The 13,805-nt window shown below is 38.5% G+C and overlaps 1 protein-coding gene across 7 annotated transcripts in view; it reads right to left on the bottom strand.

Moving 5' to 3' along the window:
- The window catches only part of OPHN1 (oligophrenin 1), a 630,229-nt gene that overhangs the window by 386,565 nt on the left and 229,859 nt on the right, over positions 1-13,805 (bottom strand). The gene's annotated exons all lie outside the window — the stretch shown is intronic.

The raw sequence follows: 13,805 nt of genomic DNA, 5'->3' as shown, positions 1-13,805 counted from the left end.
ATTAAAAAAACTAAGATCATGGCATCTAGCTCCATTACCTCATGGTAAATAGAAGGGGAAAAGGTGGAAGTAATGACAGATTTCCTCTTCTTGGGCTCTAAAATCACTGCAGATGGTGATTGTAGCCATGAAATCAGAAGACCTTTGTTTCTTGGCAGGAAAGCAATTGCAAACATAGACAGTGTGTTGAAAAGCAGAGACATTATTTTGCTGACAAAGGTCCATATAGTCAAGGCTATGGTCTTCCCAGTGGTCACATACTGTTGTGAGAGGTGGACCATAAAGATGGCAGAGCACTGAAGAATTGATGCCTTCCAACTATGGTGCTGGAGAAGACTCTTGAAAGTTCCTTGGACAGCAAGGAGATCAAACTAGTTAATCTTAAGGGAAATCAACCCTGAATACTCATTTAGAAGGACTGATGTTGAAGCTGAAACTTCAATAATTTGGTTATCTGATGTGAACAGCTGACTCATTGGAAAAGCCCTGATGCTGGGAAAGATTGAGGGCAGAAGGAGAAAAGGGCATCAGAGGATGAGATGGCTGGATGGCATCACCAATGTAATGGACATGAACTTGGGCAGACTTTGGGAGATGGTGAGGGACCAGCGGGCTTGGTGTGCTGCAGTCCATGGGGTCACAAAGAGTCAGACACAACGGGACAAGTGAATAACATCACCTCACATTGGTCAGAATGGTCATCATTAAAAATTCTACAAATAATAAATACTAGAGAGAATACAGAGAAAAGGAACCCTTACACAGTTTGTGGGAATGTAAAATGGTGCATTCACTATGGAAAACAATATGGAGGTTCCTTAAAAAACTATAGCTACCATATGATCTAGCAATCACACTCCTGTGGATATATCCAGAAAAAATGAGCATTTAATTCCAAAAGATACATGTACCCCAATGTACATAGCAGTACTATTACAACAGCCAAGACAGAGAAACAACTAAGTGCCCATCAATACGTTTGGCTTAAGAAGATGTGAGATATACATATATATATGTATATCTCACATCTTACACATATCACATATATATGTGTATATATATCTATATATAGATATATTTTCATTCTGTGATTAGTCACTAAATCATGTCCAACCCTTTGCAAACCCATGGACTGTAGCCCACCAGGCTTCTCTGTCCATGGGGATTTTCCAGGCAAGAATAGTGGAGTGGGTTGCCATGCCCTCCTCCAAGGGTTCTTCCCAACTCAGGATTGAACTCAGGCCTCCCACATTGCAGTCGGATTCTTTACTGTCTAAGCCACCAGGGAAGCCCATACACATGTGGTATATATATACACCATATATATATGCATATATAAACATATACACACATATGCATATATAAGCATACATTCATACAATGGAATATTAGGCATAAAAAAATCATGGAATATTGCCATTTGCAGCAACAGGGATGGACCTAGAGATAGCCATACTAAGTGAAATAAGTCAGACAAATATCATATACATATCATGTACATGTGGAAGCTAAAAAATAATACAAGTTAATCTATATACAAAACAGAAACACACTCACAGACATAAAAAGTAAATTTACAGTTACCAAAGGGGAACAGGAGGGGAGGGGGGGGAAATTAGGAATATAGGATTAACACACACAAACTACCATACCTAAAATAGATAAGCAATGAGGATTTACTGTATAGCACAGGGAACTATATTCAACATCTTGTAATATCTGATAATGCAAATAATTTTAATATATATGTATCTGAATCATGGGCTTCCCCAGTGGCTTGGCAGTAGAGAATCCACCTGCAATACAGAAGACATGGGTTCAGTCCCTGATTCAGGAAGATCCCCTGGAGAAGGAAATAACAATACACTCCAGTATTCCTGCCTGGGAAATCCCATGGACAAAGGAGCTTGACAGGATACAGTCCATGGGGTCACAAAAGATTCAGACATAACTAAGTGACTAAACAAGAGCAACATATATCTGACACAATATTTAAATTAACTATATTTCAATATTTTTTTAATTTTGCAAAAAAAATGTATAATATTGCTGAAGAAATAGACAAATAGATCAGTGGAAGAGAACAGAGCCCAGATATAGATTCACACAAAAATAATCCATTGATCTTTGCCAAAGAAGCTAAAGTAATTCAGTAGAGAAAGGACAGTCTTTTCAGAAATAGTGATGAAACAACCAGATATCCACATTAAAAACAAAAAATAAAATCTGGAGACAATCCTTACAGTTTCTCAAGAATTAACTCAAAAGGGGAAAAAGGCCGGAAGAAGATGGCAGAGGAGTAAGATAGGGAGATCGTCAACCTTCCCACAAATACATCAAAAACTCAGTAAGATATGGAACAATTCCTACAAAGCAACCTCTAGGCAACAGCAGAAGACCCCAGGCCTCCAGGGAGAAGGCTAGGCTCCCTGGAATGAGGTAGGAGAAAAGATGGAGACATAAAAAGGGAAAAGGCAGAGAACATCTGGACGGGAGCTTGTGCACTGAAAGAGGGAGGGAGGGAATCCTGAAACAAGGGCAGTACCCATGCACTGGGAGGCAACCTCATTGTGGGGAGGGGTATCTGCACAATCTCAGAAGGCTGGGCAAAGCAGAGACTTGGAGGTCAGAGAACAGAGAAAGCTGTACTTCTCAGCCCATAGACAGCTCACAGACTGTGGCCCCAACCAGACAGCAGGCTCGGGGAACTGAAACAAGCCCACAGAAGCCCTGTAGTGCAGAGGGCGGGCCCAGGGTGCCAAGAGAGGTGTGGCATACAAACCTTTGTAGAACACACAAACCTCACAGCCTAGAGGGCAGGCCCGGGGAGCCAAAAGAAGAACACACAAGCCCTGCGACCTAGAGGGCAGGCTCAGTGAGACAGGACAAGTGCACACAGGTCCCCCTCTCACCCCTCCACGCAGAGAGTGGCCCCGAGACAAGTGCACACAAAACCCGTGACATAGAGGGTGGGTCCAGTGAACCAAGCAAATGCACACAAGCCCTGTGACATATAGGGTGACCTCAGGGGACTGAGGGAAGCCCACACAAGTCTCCGTGATGCAAAGGGAAGGGTCAGGGAGCAGAGAAAAGATCCATACAAGCCCTGACCTAGCAAGGTTTGGTCTGCAATACAAGGCAAGACCAGTGTACAGAAGCACCAGCAAAGATTCCAGGGACAAGTAGGGGGCTGGTGACAGTAAAGATATCCTGAGGGGGCCACTTTGAAATGGTTGTGGAAATAGATGTGTCTAACACTGACGACTGACCGACTTCACTTTCACTTTTCACTTTCATGCATTGGAGAAGGAAATGGCAACCCACTCCAGTATTCTTGCCTGGAAAATCCCAGGGACGGGGGAACCTGGTAGGCTGACATCTATGGGGTCGCACAGAGTCCAACACGACTGAAGTGATTTAGCAGCAGCAGCAACACTGACAAAGCCAGAATGATTGTTCAAAGGCATACTGAACCGACAGACACCCACCAAACCGACCAATGTACACTGCACTGCCCTTCAGAGAGAGGAGATCCAGCTCCATCAACCAGAAGAACACAGGCACAAGCTCCCCCAACCAGGAAAGCATCACAGGACACTAATCGAACCCCATCCATGGGAGCAGACTCCACAACCAAGAAGAACTACGATCTTGAGAACTTTTTTTTTTCTTATGAATCATACTGTTTATTCCCCCTACATACTTCCATGTTCACATTACCCTTTTGCAGTGCTGTGGAGTTTTCCTCTTTGTTTTTCTTGTTTAAAAAAATTCTTTTTAAGATTGTTTTCACCATTTTTTGTGATTTTTCTGATTTTGTTTTTCATATATTTGACTGCTTTTCTTAAACTACTTTACCGGTTGTAGCTATTCCTGAACATATAAAAACCTTTGTCACATGTGTCTATTTATCTTTGCTTTGCTATTTTTTATTTTTTACCCTCTCTTCCATGCCCTTCTTTTTCTCTTTTCTCACCCTTCTCCTCTTTCTTTTCTCTTTCTCTTCTCCATTTTTTCCATCCTTCACTCTTTCTTTTTTCATCATGTAATTTAAATTGTTGTGCTATCTTTGCTATATTCCCCAGTTGGCACTCTGCCCAGGCTCAGCTTTAAATACTGAGCATTAGTGAGCTCTGCTTTTAATTGGTCATTATCAACTTTGGTTTCCCTTGTTCTACAAGTCAGTCACCTGTACTCTTTTCTTTAGAATATTTTGGTTATAACTGTGTGTGTGGAAGTATGTGAATGTGTCCCATTATTTCTGTAATTACCTGCTTGATCTGCTTAATCTCCTCCAACTAGAACACAGGCACAAGTCATCCCTAACAAAAAGTCAACGCAAACCACTCAACCGACCTTTCTCTCCAAGGGCAAAAACCAAAGAGAAGAAGGAATACAGTTCTAAAACCTGTGAAAGGAGACTTGAAGTGGAGCAAGTTAGAAAAAAGCATGGAAAGACAGAGAAGTAGAGAACAAATGAAAGAATAAGGTAGAGACTCACAAGAACAAATAAATGAAGAGGAAATAGGCAATCTACTTGGAAGGGAATTCAGAACAATGACAGTAAAGATGTTCCAAAGACTTGAAAATAGAATGGAGAAAATGCAAGGAACAACACAGTTAATACAATCACCAAGGATGCAGAAAAAAATAAAGAATAAACAAACAGATAATAAATAACACAATTACTAAAGTTAAAATATTCTAGAAGGAATCAATAGCAGAATAACTAAGGCAGAAGAATGGATACGTGAGCTGGAGGACAGAATGGTGGAAATAACTGCTGAAGAGCAGAATAAAGAAAAAAGAATGAAAAGAATTGAGGATATTCTCAGAGACATACAATTGTTGTCTCAGGGACAATAAATGCACCAATATTCAAAATATAGGTGTCCAAGAGTAAGAAGGAAAAAAAGAAAGGCACTGAGAAATATTTTTGAAGAAATTATAGTTGAAAACTTCCCCAACATGGGAAAGGAAATAGTCCATCAAGTCCAAGAATCACAGAGAGTCCCTTAGAGAATAAACCCAAGGAGAAACACATCAAGACACATATCAATCAAGCTAACAGAGATTAAACACAAAGAAAGAATATTAAATGCACCAAGGGAAAAGCAACATACAAGGGAAAACCCATATGATAAACTGTGGATCATTTAGCAGAAACTCTGTAGGCCAGAAGGGTATGGCAGGATATATTTAAAATACTGAAAGAAAAAAATCTACACCCAAGATTACTATAACTGGCAAAGATCTCATTCAAAATTGATGGAGAAACCAAAAGCTTCACAGACAAGCCAACGTTAAGACAGTTTAGCATGACCAAACCAGCCTTACAACAAATACTAAAGGGACTTACATAGCCAGCAAACACAAGAGAAAGGAAAGACCTACAAAAACAAACCCAAAACAATTAAGAAAATGCCAATAGGAACAAATAATGCACAAACCAAACAATACAAATGACTGAATGAATATAGAAACAAGAGTCATATATACACTATTTACAAGAGACCCACCTCAGACCTAAAGTAAAAGGATGAAAAAAGATACCCCATGAGAATGGAAACCAAAAGAAAGATGGAGTGAAAATCCTTAATTCAAACAAAACAGACTTATTACAAGAAGCAAAGAAAGACATAATGATCAAGGATATAGTGATAAAGGGATCAACCCAAGAAGAAGACATAACAATTGTAAATATGTATGTATGGATGTGAGAGTTGGACTGTGAAGAAAGCTGAGTGCTGAAAAATGGATGCTTTTGAACTTTGGTGTTGGAGAAGGCTCTTGAGAGTCCCTTGGAATGTAAGGAGATCCAACCAGTCCATCCTTAAGGAGATCAGTCCTGGGTGTTCATTGGAAGGACTGATGCTGAAGCTGAAACTCCAATACTTTGGCCGCCTCATGCAAAGAGTTGACTCATTGGAAAAGACCCTGATGCTGGGAGGGATTGGGGGCAGGAGAAGAAGGGGATGACAGAGGATGAGATGGCTGGATGGCATCACCGACTCGATGGGCATGAGTTTGAGTAGACTCCAGGAGTTGGTGATGGACAGGGAGGCCTGGTGTGCTGTGATTCATGGGGTAGCAAAGAGTTGGACACAACTGAGCAACTGAACTGAACTGATGCGCCCAACACAGGAGCACCTCAATACAGAAGGCAAACACTAACAGGCATAAGAGGGGAAATTGACAGCAACACTGTGATAGTAGGGGACTTAAACACCTCACTTATACCCATGGACAGATCATCAAAACAGAGAATCAATAAGGAAACACAAACCTTAAACAAAATATTAGACCAAATGGACCCAATTGATATCTTCAGGATTCTACATCCAAATGTAGGATACACTTTCTTCTCAAGTGCATATGGCACATTTTTCAGGATAGACCATATCTTGGGCCACAAATCAAGCCTCAGTAAATTTATGAAAATTGAAATTGTATCAAGTATCTTCTCTGACCGCAATGCTGAGACTAGATATCAACTACAGGAAAAAGAAAAACACAAACTCATGGAGATTAAACAATAGATTACTAAATAAGGAAGATGTTACTGAAGAAATAAGAATGGAAATCAAAAGATTCCTAGAACACATGAAAACAAAAACATGACGAGCCAAAAACTATGGGGTTCAGCAAAATCAGTTCTAAGAGGGAAGTTTATAGTAATAGAATCCTACCTTAAGAAACAAGAAAAGCATTGAATAGACAACCTAACTCTACCTCAAAAGCTGCTGGAAAAAGAAGAACAAGAAACCCCAAATTAATCAAAAGGAAAGAAATAATAAAGATTAGAGCAGAAATAAATGACTAAGAAATGAAGGAAACAAGCAAAGGTTAATACAGCTAAAAGCTGGTTCTTTGAGAAGATAAACAAAATTGACAATTTACTAGCCAGACTCATTTAGAAAAACAGGGAGAAAAATCAAATTAAAAAATAGAAATGAAAAGGAGAGGTTACAACAGACAACACAGAAAAACAAAGGATCATAAGAGAATATTATGAGCAATTACATGCTAAAAAATGTACAACCTAGAGGAAATGGACATATAATCAGAACAGTTTAACCTCCCAAGACTGAATCAGAAAAAAATACAAATTATGAATAAGGCAATTACAAATACTGAAATCAAAACTGTGATCAAAACTCTCCCAGGAAGAGGGTGTGGAGAAAAGGGAATCCTCTTACACTGCTGGTGGGAATGCAAACTAGTACAGCCACTATGGAAAACAGTGTGGAGATTCCTTAAAAAACTGGAAATAGAACTGCCTTATGACCCAGCAATCCCACTCCTGGGCATACACACAGAGGAAACTAGATCTGAAAGAGACACGTGCACCCCAATGTTCATCGCATCACTGTTTATAATTGCCAGGACATGGAAACAACCTAGATGCCCATCAGCAGACAAATGGATAAGGAAGCTATGGTACATATACACAATGGAATATTACTCAGCCATGAAAAAGAATTCATTTGAATCAGTTCTAATGAGATGGATGAAACTGGAGCCCATTATAGAGAGTGAAGTAAGCCAGAAAGATAAAGACCAATACAGTATACTAACGCATATATATGGAATTTAAAAAGATGGTAACGATAACCCTATATGCAAAACAGAAAAAGGGACACAGATGGACAGAACAGACTTTGGGATTCTGTGGGAGAAGGCGAGGGTGGGATGTTCTGAGAGAATAGCATTGAAACAAGTATACTATCAAAGGTGAAACAGATCACCAGCCCAGGTTAGATGCATGAGACAAGTGCTCAGGGCTGGTGCACTGGGAAGACCCAGAGGGATGGGATGGGGAGGGAGGCGGGAGGGGGGATCAGAATGGGGAACACATGTAAATCGATGGCTGATTCATGTCAATGTATGGCATAAACCACTACAACATTGTAAACTAATTAGCTTTCAACTAATAAAAATAAATGAAAAAAAAAAAAAAAAACTCTCCCAGGAAACAAAAACCCAGGGGCAGATGGCTTCACGGGAGAATTCTATCATACATTTAAAGAAGCACTAATGCCTATTTTTCTGAAACTATTCCAAAAAATTGCAGAGGAAGGAACACATGCAAACTCATTCTACAAGGCCAAAATCACCCTGATAACAAAATCAGGCAAAGACAACACAAGAAAAAAGAGAAAAAGAACACTACAGACCAATATCACTGATGAACATAGATCCAAAACTCCTCAGCAAAATTCAAGCAAACAGAATTCATCAACACACTGAAAAGCTCATACACCAAGATCAAGTCAGGTTTATTCCAGGGGTGCAAGGATTCTTCAATATACACAAATCAATCAATGTGATCCACTATATAAAAAAACTGAAAGGTAAAAACCATATGATAATCTCAATAGATGCATAAAATGTCTTTGACAAAATTCAGCACCAATTTATGGTAAAAATGCATCAAAAATGGGCAAAGAAAGAACCTACCTCAACATAGTAAAGATCACATATGATAAGCCCACAGCAAACAGTCTCAGTGATGAAAAACTGAAAGTATTCCCTCTAAGATCAGGAACAAGACAAGGGTGTCCACTCTCACCACTATTATTCAACATAATTTTTCCTAGCTATGGCAATTAGAGAAGAAATAGAAATAACAGGAATCCAGATCAGAAAAGAAGAGGCAAATCTCTCGCTGTTTGCAGATGACATGATACTATACATAGAAAAGCCAAAAGAAACGATCAGAAAATTACTAGAGCTAATCAGTGAATGTAGCAAAGTCGTGGGATACATGGTCAATACACAGAAATCACCTGCATCCCTATATAGTAACAATGAAAAATCAGAGAGAGAAATTAAGGAATCAATCCCATTCACCACTGCAACAAAAAGAATAAAATATCTAAGAATAAACCTACCTAAGGAGACAAAAGAACTGTAAATCAAAAATTATAAGATATTGATTAATGAAATCAAAGATGACATAAACAGATGGAGAGATATTCCATGTTCCAGGGTAAGAATATCTACATTGTGAAAATGACTATACTACCAAATTCAATCTACAATTTTAATGTGTTTCCTATCAAATTACCAATGGTATTTTTCATAGAACTAGAACAAAAAAGTTCACAATTCATACGGAAACACAAAAAAGCCCAAATACCCAAAGCAGTCTTGAGAAAGAAGAAGGGAGCTAGAGCAATCAACCTTTCTGACTTCAGACTATACTACAAAGCTACAGTCATCAAGACAGTATGGCACTGGCATAAAAGCAGAAATATGTAACAATGGAACAAGATAGATAGACCAGAGGAAACCCATGCACCAATGGGTATCTTATTTTTGACAAAGGAGGCAAGAATATACAATGGGGCAAAGATAGCCTCTTCATTAAGTGGTGCTGGGAAAACTGGACAGCTACATGTAAAACAATGAAATTAGAACACTTCTGAATGTCATACACAAAGATAAACTCAAAATGGATTAAAGACCTAAACATAAGACCAGAAACTATAAAACTCCTAGAGGAAAACACAGGCAGAATACTCAACAACATGATCAAAGCAAGATCCTCTATGAGGATCTAGAGTAACAGAAATAAAAATAAAGGTAAACAAGTGGGACCTAATTAAACTTAAAAGCTTTGGTAAAGCAAAGGAAGCTAAAAACAAGGTGAAAAGACAACTCTTCAAAATGTGAGAAAATAATAGCAAAGGAAACACCTGACAAAGAATTAATTTCTAAAATATACAAGCCACTCATATAACTCAATACCAGAAAAACAAACAGCCCAATCAAAAAGTGGGGAAAAGACCTAAACAGACATTTCTCCAAAGAAGGCATACAGACAGCTATAAAGACATGAAAAGATGCTCAACATCACTCATTATTAGAGAAATGCAAATCAAAACAACAGTGAGATACCACCTCACACCAGTCAGAATAGCCATCATCAAAAATTCTATAAACAATAAATGCTGGAGAGGGTGTGGAAAAAGTAGATTTATACAGCCACTATGGAAGACAGTATGGAGATTCCTTTAAAAAACAGGAATAAAACCACCACATGACCCAGCAATCCCATTACTAGGCATACACCCTGAGGAAACCAAAATTGAAGAAGACACATGTATCCCAATGTTTAATGCACCACTATTTACAATAGCTAGAACATAGAAGCAACCTAGATATCCACTGACAGATGAAAGGATAAAGAAGCTGTGGTACATTTATACAATGGAATATTACTCAGCCATAAAAAGGAATGCATTTGAGTCAGTTCTAATAATATGGAGATACCTAGAGCCTATTAAGCAGAGTGAAGTAAGTCAGAAAGAGAAATATAAATATCATATACTAAGACATACATATATGGAATCTAGAAAGATGGTACTGATGAATTTATTTGCAGGGCAGCAATAGAGAAACAGACATAGAGAACAGACTTATGGACATGAGGGGAGGGGAGGAGGGAGAGGTGAGATTTATAGAGAGAGTAACATGGAAACTTACAATACCATATGTAAAATAGATAGCCAATGGGAATTTGCTGTATGGCTCAGGGAACTCAAACAGGGTCTCTGTAACAATCTAGAAGGGTGGGATTGGGAAGGAGATGGGAAGGACATCTGTGAGGGAGGGGACGTGGGTATACTTATGGCTGATTCTTGTCAATGTTTAACAGAAAATAAAATTATATAAAGCAATGACCCGTCAATTAAAAATAAATACATTTTTTAAAGAAAAAAACAAACAAAAAAGGAATTAGTTCAAAAGGCATCATAGACCTAAATGTATAACATAATTATAAAACTCCTACAAGATCTTGTGCCAGTGCATAAGTGTGTCCAATTCTCTGTGACCCTTTGGATTGTAGCCCATGAGGCTCCTCAACACATGGGGTTTTTCAGGCAAGAATATTGGCGAGGGTTACCATTTCCTCCTCCAGGGGAATTTCGCAACCCAGAGATTGAACATGCATCTCCTGTATTTCCTGTATTGCAGGCAGATACTCTACCCACTGAGCCTTAGGGAAGCCTTACAAAATAACATATGAAGCCATATAGATGACTTTTTGTTTGGTAATGCCTTTTTAGATATAACCCTAAAAGCATGATTGATTAAAGACCTGGTAAAATGGACTTCATTCAAATTCAAAACTTCTGCTCTGCAAAAGACTTTCTTAAAAAATGAAAAGATAAGCCACAGACTGGAATATTTTGTGCAAAGAACATTTCTGATAAAGGACTGGCATCCAAATATACAAAGAAATCTTAAAACTTAACAATAGGAAAAAAGAACCAATTAAGACAAAGAGTCAAACATAACTGAGAGACTTTCACTTTCAAGAAGTAGGCAAAAGACGTGAACACATCCCTCATGAAAGATGATGTATAGACAGCAAATAAGCATATGGAAATATGTTCCAAGTCAAATGTCATCAGGAAAAAGCAAATTACAACAGCAAACATATACCATTATACACAAAGGAACATTTCATATAAGGATGGGCATGATAAACAACAGAAACGATAAGTAACTAACAGAAGCAGAAGACATTAAGAAGAGGTGACAAGAATACACAGAAGAACTATACAAAAAAGGTCTTAATGACCCAGATAACCACAGTGGCGTGGTCACTCACTCAGAGCCACACATCTTGGAGTGTGAAATCGAGTGGCCTCAGGAAGCATTACTACGAACAATCTTAGTGGAAGCAATGGAATTACAGCTGAGCTATCTCAAATCCTGAAAATGATGCTGTTAAAGTGCTGCATTCAATATGTCAGCAAATCTGGAAAACCTACCAGTGGCCACAGGACTAGTGGAAAAGGTCAATTTTCATTCCAACTGCAAAGAAGGGCAATGCTAAAGAACGTTCAAACTAATGTACAATTGCATTCATTTCACATTATAGCTATGTAATGATTAAAATCCTTCAAGCTAAGCTTCAGCAGTATGTCAACCAAAAACTTTCAGATGTACAAACTGGATTTACAAAAGGCAGAGGAACCACAGATTGAATTGTCAACATTTACTGGATCATAAAGAAAGCAAGGGAAGTCCAGAAGAATACCTACTTCTGCTTCACTGACTATACAAAAGTCTTTGACTGTGTGGACAACAACAAATTGTGGAAAATTCTTAAAGAAATGGGAATACCAGATCACCTAACCTGTCTCATGAGAAAACGGTATTCAGGTCAAAAAGCAACAAATAGAACCGGACATAGAAAAATGGACTGGTTCAACATTGGGAAAAGAGTACCTCAAGGCTGTATATTGTCACCCTGCTTATTTCACGTGTATGCAGAGTACCTCATGCGAAATACTAGACTGGATAAAACACAAATTAGAATCAAGATTGCTGGGAGAAATATCAATGACATCAGATATGCAGATGATACCACCAATGGCAAAAACTGAAGAGGAATTAAAGAGATTCTTGATGAGGGTAAAAGAGGAGAGTGAAAAGCTGGCTTAAAACTCAACATTCAAAACACTAAGATCATGGCATCTGGTCCCATCACTTGCTGGCAAATAGAAGAGAGAAAAGTAGAAGCAGTGACAGATTTTATTTTCTTTGGCTCCAAAATAACTGTGTGTGGTGATTGCAGCCATGAAATTAAAAGACACTTGGTCCTTGGAAAGAAAGCTATGATAAACTTAGACAGTGTACTAAAAATCAGCAACTTCACTTTGCCAACAGAAATCTGTATAGCCAAACCTATGGTTTTCCCAGTAGTCACGTACAGATGTGAGAGTTGGACCATAAAGAAGGATGAGTGCTGAAGAATTGATACCTTCGAATTCTAGTCCTGGAGAAGACTCTTCAGAATCCTTTGGGCTGCAAGGAGATCAAACCTTGCAGTTAATCATAAAGGAAATCAACCCTGAAAATTAATTGGAAAGAATGAGGCTGAAGTTCAAGCTCCAATACTTTGGCCACCTGATGCAAAGAGCCAATTCATTGGGAAAGAACTTAATGCTGGGAAATTTTGAAGGCAGGAGAAGAAGGGAGCAACAGAGGATGAGATCATTAGATAGTATCATCAACTCAATGGACATGAGTTTGGGCAAACTCCAGGAGATAGTAAAGCACAGGGAAGTCTGGCACGCTACAGTCCATGGAGTTGCAAAGAGCTGAACATGACTTAGCAACTAAACAACAACGAAAACACATATTAGAGTGGGTGAAATCCAAATCACAGCCAACATCAAAAGCTTGCAACAGTGTGCAGCAACAAGAACCATCATTCATGGCTGGTGAGATTGCAAAATCATACAGCCACTTTGGAAGACAGTTTGGCAGTTTTTTACAAATCTAGACCTACTCATCAAACAATCTAGAAATTGTATCCCTTAGAATTTACTGAAAAGAGCTGAAAGTTTACATCCACATAAAAATCTGTACACAGATGTGTATGGAAGATTTTTTCATAATTGCCAAAACTTGGGAGTAACCAATGTATCCTTCATAAGGTGAAATGATGAAGAAATGGCAAAAAAAAAAAGAAAGAAATGGCACCATCCGTAAAGTGGAATATATACTATAATATATGCATACATATTATTCACTGACCAAAAGAAATGAGTTACAAAGCCATAAAAAGACAGAGAGGAACTTTAAATGCATGTTGCTAAGTCAAAGAAGTCAATCTGAAAAAGCTATGTACTATACGACTCCAATTATATGACATTCTAGAAGAGGCAAAACACACTAAAAAAGATAAGTGTTTGTCAGGAGTTTGAGTGTCAGAGAAGGTAGGGGGAATCACAGGAGATTTTTAGGGCAGTGAAAACATTCTGTATGATGAAACTTTGATG

This window comes from Cervus elaphus, chromosome X (assembly GCF_910594005.1).
Source record: "Cervus elaphus chromosome X, mCerEla1.1, whole genome shotgun sequence".
Taxonomy (NCBI): Eukaryota; Metazoa; Chordata; class Mammalia; order Artiodactyla; family Cervidae; genus Cervus; species Cervus elaphus.
Note: the sequence above shows the minus strand (reverse complement) of the source record. Positions and strands in the feature narration are given on the sequence as shown.